Genomic DNA, 6709 nt, shown 5'->3' with positions numbered 1-6709 from the left:
CGCGCAAGAGCAATCCCAGGATGGGTGACCCACTAAGAAGTTCTCGTGTGAGTTCCTAGAAACAAAACCATGAGGGCGTGGTCGGGGCCCAAAACGCCAACCTGCTTAGGGCCCCACATAGGTCCTACCCAACTCGCCTAGCTTGCCTAGGCGATTTTCTTGCGCCTAGGGCCTAATTGAGGAGGATGGTCACCGCCGCCTATGCCTATTTTTAGAAGGTTGTCTAAACTAAATTTATTTAAATTACAGAGAGGGAAGTTTGAACTTGAGATGCCATAAGTTAAAAAGAAAGATCATAATCACCAGGTCAATTCATCCTTGTAACTTATCAACTTGTGACTTAAATCCAACAGAAGAAACTTGTAAAGCGATTGCGCACATGTTAAAGATCATGCTAAATTTGCTAGTTACAATTACATTGTGAAAAGATCATTAATGATTGTTAATCACATACATTTAAAGTGCTATACATATGCTTTGACCCTACCCTCATTTCTCCCCCCCCCCCCCAATTTTTACACTAGTAACGTGTATTCCAAGGAAGAAAACCATAATGATAATAGTAATTACTACAATTATTATTCTTATTCACTTAAAATTAATAAAATAAACAATTCCAACCCCATATTGTCCCAAACCAACAAAAACATGCCATTTGGTTTAACTTTGACACATCAACATCACAATTCAGTACCCACTAATACTACAAGTCTATGATATAACAATATTTTTCATCACTTGTAAATTAGAGAGTTTAAACCCTGACTCATTTAAATGACAAATTTAATACCTAATTATCGTTGCTGACTAATTATGCAACTTAGCCCTAAATTGCATACTTGGTAGATTAGACTGTGGTATATAGAATAAATAGTTATTTGATCATCTATATATAAAGCCGGAGGCTAGTTTTGGTGTCACGGCTCGACAAAAATATTAAGACAAAATTGTCCCTCAACCAAAAGAATCCAAAAGTAGCCCAATATACTTAAGAGACGCGTAGTGCTGGTGATAAATTAGTCAAGTTTTTTTTTTTTAAAAAAATTAGTACCTTACAATAGGCTAGCAATAATGTGATCCAATTAGATGTTATGAATAGTGATTTTGGTGTCACCAAGCTGTTCAAAACATCTTAAGAGATGTATAATGTTGGTTATAAAAAAAATCTTTTGCAAGTTGATAATAATGTGATTAAAAATTAGTTGTCAAATGATTGTTAAAAAAAAAAAAACGATATTATCTACATTAAGGGGGAAGAGGGTGGGCTTAACCTCATAATGGGCTAACAATAATGTAATTCAATTAGTTGTTCATTCAATATTATTTTCTCTATTTTTAAACACATTCAAAACATCTTAAGATGCGTGTAATGCCGGTTATAAAAAATGGCCTTTCGCACGTGGATAATAATGTGATTAAATTAGTTGTCAAATGATCGTTTTGTTTTTTTTTTTAACAAACGATCTTATCTACACTAAGGGGGAGGGGTGGACTTAGCCTCACAATTGGATAACAATAATGTGATTCAATCAATTGTTCATTAAATATTTTCTCTATTCTTATTGTAAATTCTATAGAGACCGATTTTATTATGTGAATTCAACTGCTTTAATTGGTTTATGAGGGGTTTCTTCTAGTAAGATCTAAGATTATTCATTTACTTCAAATATTTGACTTTCATTTTGTTAATTTATGTATATAAATACATTTAAAACGTGTAAGTACACTTTAATTTGGCTTAGTGCATAATTTTAGTTGTAGTGGGAGAAGTGAGAACCATATTTAAATTAAACTTTAATTAGTAATTGATCATCATAACAAGGTAGGGCTAATTGTTGCTTCAAAATGACTTGATGACAATGTCAAATAGCAGCATGCCATGTGAGCCATGCGGGGTGATAGTGTCTATAGACAATTAAGCAAGTTCTAAAAAGTTCTAATTTGTGTGGGGACAGCAGCAATAGGGGTCCCATTCTCTCCACATTCAATCTGTGCGGGTTCGGTTCCCATTTTTCTTTGCATTTCAGCACAATTATTGCATTGCTTTTGGGAACTTTAACGAAAAGCTCCCGGTACTGTTCACTTTAACGAAAAACCACATTTTTACAGTAAAAAGTCAATCCTGGTAATATTCATTTTACCCCTTATTTTGTCCTTGTCATTAAAACTCAAAGTTTTTAAGCCGTTTTCATTAGTTTTCCTTTGATTTTACCGTTCATCATCAAGTGGATTTAGATTCATCACCAGTTGACCAGGTTACAGAGTACAACTAGAAATTACTACCTGCGTGTTGTTCTGGGGTTAGAAATTGAAAGAAAAATTATGTTTAAAAGATATAAAAGATTGTGTCATAAAATATTAATATTATTTACATTGAAAATGTTAGAAGATTTTTACAAACAAAAGACTTAACTGTAGTCCACGTACAAAAATCATAGAACTTTTGTCTCTACATAAAAAATAGGATTAAGCACCTAAAACCTCACAATCTTTCCGTGTCATTTCAAATTGGTATCAACATTTTTGAACATTTCAAACAAGTATCCGACTTATTGAAAATGACACATCCGTTAAGGCCCAATTAATTTTTCAAACATAGGTCATATTCAAAACCTAACAAGTGGATATATCATGATTCATGGTCCACATTAGTATTAGTTGCCTCAAGATCTTATTAAATGGGTATTAGATTGAATCGAAAATGGACAAAAATTGAAATAATCAGGAGAGCAATTTCCTTACAGAGTTAAGAATTCAAATATGGTTTCAAGGAGCTTGTTTTTCTTCATGTGATTTCTTCATTTCCCGATTCTTAGCTCATAAACCTTCCAGTTTTTCTTTGTAGGTGGTGAAGATGGTGGTGGCTGTATTATGGCAGTTCATACAACTTTAACAACCTCCATGACCTCTTCTCGATGTAAGCAGCTCAAATTGTATGATGAAGTTGGTGTTTTTTCTTTGGGTTTGAAGGAGATGGCTTAATAGGGGTGGTGGTGACAGTTAATTGGTGGATGCTATGCTTTCATGACCTTTTATTGATTTTGAAGACAAAGTAAGCCCTAATTAGTTTAACAGATTTTTAATTGGGGCTTAACAAATGTGACATTTTTAATAGGTTGGGTACTTGTTTGGAATGTTTAAAAAGGTTGAGACCAATTTGGAATGACAATAAAAAAATAGATCGAGAAAGCAGCCTAGTCAAGGGAAAAAAATGAAAGTAACATTGAAGCACCAAAAGTTTCCCTCCAGTAATCTTGATTGTCAAGAAAGCAGCCTAGGAAGGAAAGATATGAAATACTAAAATACATGCAATTGATTTATATATCAACAAGTTTATACTATAAAGAAAATAAGGATAAAGTATGGTTACCTAGTCTTTTTATGGTGAAAAGATTCTAGTTTTATACTAGCTGGAGATGACTTTTTTCAACGATTTAATAGTCTTTTATTTAGATCAATGCAATCTAATATTTAGTAGATGGTGTTACATATTGTAGTTGTAAAGATTGAGATTTTATGTTATAGCTGAACAATCAATATAAAAACCAAGTTAACACCCATAGAGTTATCCCTTGTATTCTCAAGAGGACTTAATTCACTTCCTAATTCTACTTAACACATATAACACTTAACACTTCATCTGTAGCTTAAAACAATAGAACAATATAGAAAATAGTACAAATCAAACATTAACTTTGAAAGCTTGAACTAAGATGAATTAGAAGACAGGATATTAATGTAATTGATAGATTGAAGACCTGAAGTGGAGAGCTTGCTTTGTTCACTTCACAAAAAGTCATAGAAAGCATGACTCTAAACACTCAGGTTAGTCTATGAACAATGAGTAGGTAATAAAAACAGTTGCATATTTGCAATTGAATAGATATTTATGAAAGAAAAAAGAGAATCACAATGCCTATTCTAGTAACTCCAAAGCAATAATTTGGGAATTTTCCCACAACCTACACTAAAAGTTGGAAAGCCAAGGAAAACAATAAGCAACAATTATCTTTGTTAACAAAGAAAAAGAGAAACTTGGATAACTTTTCTAGTTTTCAGTATGTTCCATTAATCCGGAAAAGAATGCAAGTGCATCTGTTTGAAGGATCACATGGCAATACAAAAGAATTATTGAAAACATAAGAAGATTCATGAGATAGATAGATGCATGGCAATGGCATAAATACATATTTTGGGAAATGATTGTTTAGTTAAGGAACAATCTCATTAACAACTCAGTGTGAAATATTCACAAAGACCGGCAACAAAGGCCAGGGTCAATGAAAGAATCACCAACCTTCCCACATTGCAAACGAATAAGTTAAAAAGAAGAATGCATAGGAAATCGTTTCTTAATAAATTAACAAAAAAAGAGAAGACTACTACCTTTCTTGAGTGTCATAGTCGGAAAACCCGTTTTTCTTCCATAAGACCTTCTCCAACAATGACCTAAAACCTAAAATTTCCCTTCCCCCCCACCCCCCCTTCAAAATCCACTCCAACCCATGACCTAAAATTAACCTAAAACATAAAACTTATTCTGAGGCCAAATACCAACCCAATTTTAGGCCACAAAGCAAAATGGGTCCCACCAACTGAGACTAAAACGGGGGCTGTGAAGCCCACTGCTCAGCTTCCAATCGCCCACACAGCAAAATCAACCCTGCACGTGCTAGAAAGGGAGATAACCCAGGCCCACCCACGTGGGGTTGTCCCCCGGGTGTCAACCAATTATGTAGCCCAACGATTGGATTTAAATGGGCCGTTGGTTAATCCAACGGTCCAGGTTCAAATTATTATTTTTTTTAGTTTTATAATTATATATTTATTGAATCCAATGGCTTAGATCGAATATAATCAAATCTAACGGTAAAAAAAAAGATCTAACGGTCCAAATTTAAATCCAACGGCTAAAATAATTTAAAACAATTATTTAACTTAAAATTCAACCAAAAACTCTATAAATACCTATGTATGTGTTCAAACATCCACACAAAACTCACTTTTCTCCTACAATTCTTCCAATTTTTCTTTCTACCATTTCTTCTCATTTCCAAATTTTTCAAGATGACAAAAGAGCATGTTAGAGGTCATAATTGGACCTTTGACGAATATATTGCTTTATGTTCGGCATGGATTTCTGTTAGCGAAGATGGTGCCGTTGGCATGAACCAAAATAGAAAGGTTTTTGGGGTAAAATCGTTGATAAGTTCCATGAAAACTCCAACACCGGTCGAAGGGAAGTTGGTGGTGTTTGTGATCGGTGGAAGATTATCAACAAAGTGTGCACTTTGTGGAAGGGAAGCTTAGAGAGAGCCATGGTTGACATGCCTAGTGGAAGGGCCGCCTCAGAAATTGTGAGTTTATTTGTTGATATTTTAGTTGTCATGTATTTTGCAACTAATTGTTTTTATGTATTTGTTGCATAGGGTGACAAAGCAATGGCAATTTACAAGACAAGAACTACACCAAAAAATCAAGCTTTTAAGTCGCATTATGCTTGGAACATCCTCAAGGATTGTCCAAGGTGGGGAGTTGATGCGAACCAACAATGTGGAAGATTATTTCATAGTGAAGCCCCACCCCTAAATGATGTCAATGAAGGTGTGAATTTTGCCGACAATGAAGGTGTCGAACAAATGACCCCAACTTCCTCTTTTGAAAGGCTCCCAGGTAGAGATAAGCAAAAAGAAGCAAAGAGAAAAGGGAAGTCCTAAGATCTGATACGTGCACAATTTGCTAGCAAAATGGTAAGAATGAATGAAAACCATATCTCTCGGCAAGAAGAATTGGCCCAAATGCGTTTGGCCATGAAAGAACAAGGGGGTATGGAGCAAGAAAGGTTTGAAGTTAATTTGATGATGGAGGACCTCGACAAATACACTCCAGAGAGGAAGAAATACTTACGTGGTAAGCAAAATGACATTTTACGAAGGAATGCCACAAGGAGTATACTTTAAGATGATGATTCATCTCAAGACTATCACCCAAGTCCATCACCAAACCAAGACTATCATTATTAAGTTTATGAGTTTTCGATTGTGTTAAGTTTATGTGGTTTATTAATTGTCATTTGTATTAAGTTTATGTGGTTTATTAAATGTTGTTTGTATTAAGTTTATGTGGTTTATTATGATTTTCATGTATTGATTTAGTGATTTTTCAAAATTTTTCAGAATTTAAATATTTTTAGGTTAAAATGTTCATATAATTAATTTAGGATAGTCTATATAATTTTTTTTAAAGTTAATTTAAAAAAAATTAGCCTTAATTCATTTTTTGATAATTTCGGGCTAAAATTTTAGGCTAGAAGGGTTGGAGCAGAAAAGCTGTTTCTGGGCTAAATATTTTTAGATTTTAGGTCACCATTAGAGATGATCTAACTATGACTTTGGAATAATCTAAAGTTGCAATACAGAAATGAATATCAAAATTGATGCCAATGTAGGATAGGTTGCAAGAGTATGAGTTACGCTTGTCGAGTTAAAACAATAAATTGATTATACAAAAAATCCATTAAAAAAAAAAAAACCTAAAATCAACAAACTATGCACTAATTTTTCATACGAAATAGAACGACGTGGTAACAAGTCAAAATGGGCTGAAAGTTGAAACCCAAGATCCTCCGGCCTGAAAGCAGCCCGAGCTTGGAGATTCTTATTTTATTCAACTTTTATATTATTGCGTCATCCGTGCCAATTCGTGATCT

The sequence above is a fragment of a genome, unplaced genomic scaffold, assembly GCF_019419815.1.
Source record: "Pyrus x bretschneideri cultivar Hongxiangsu unplaced genomic scaffold, Pyrus_bretschneideri_v1 Contig18, whole genome shotgun sequence".
In the NCBI taxonomy this organism is placed as follows: Eukaryota; Viridiplantae; Streptophyta; class Magnoliopsida; order Rosales; family Rosaceae; genus Pyrus; species Pyrus x bretschneideri.
This window is presented reverse-complemented; position numbering follows the sequence as displayed.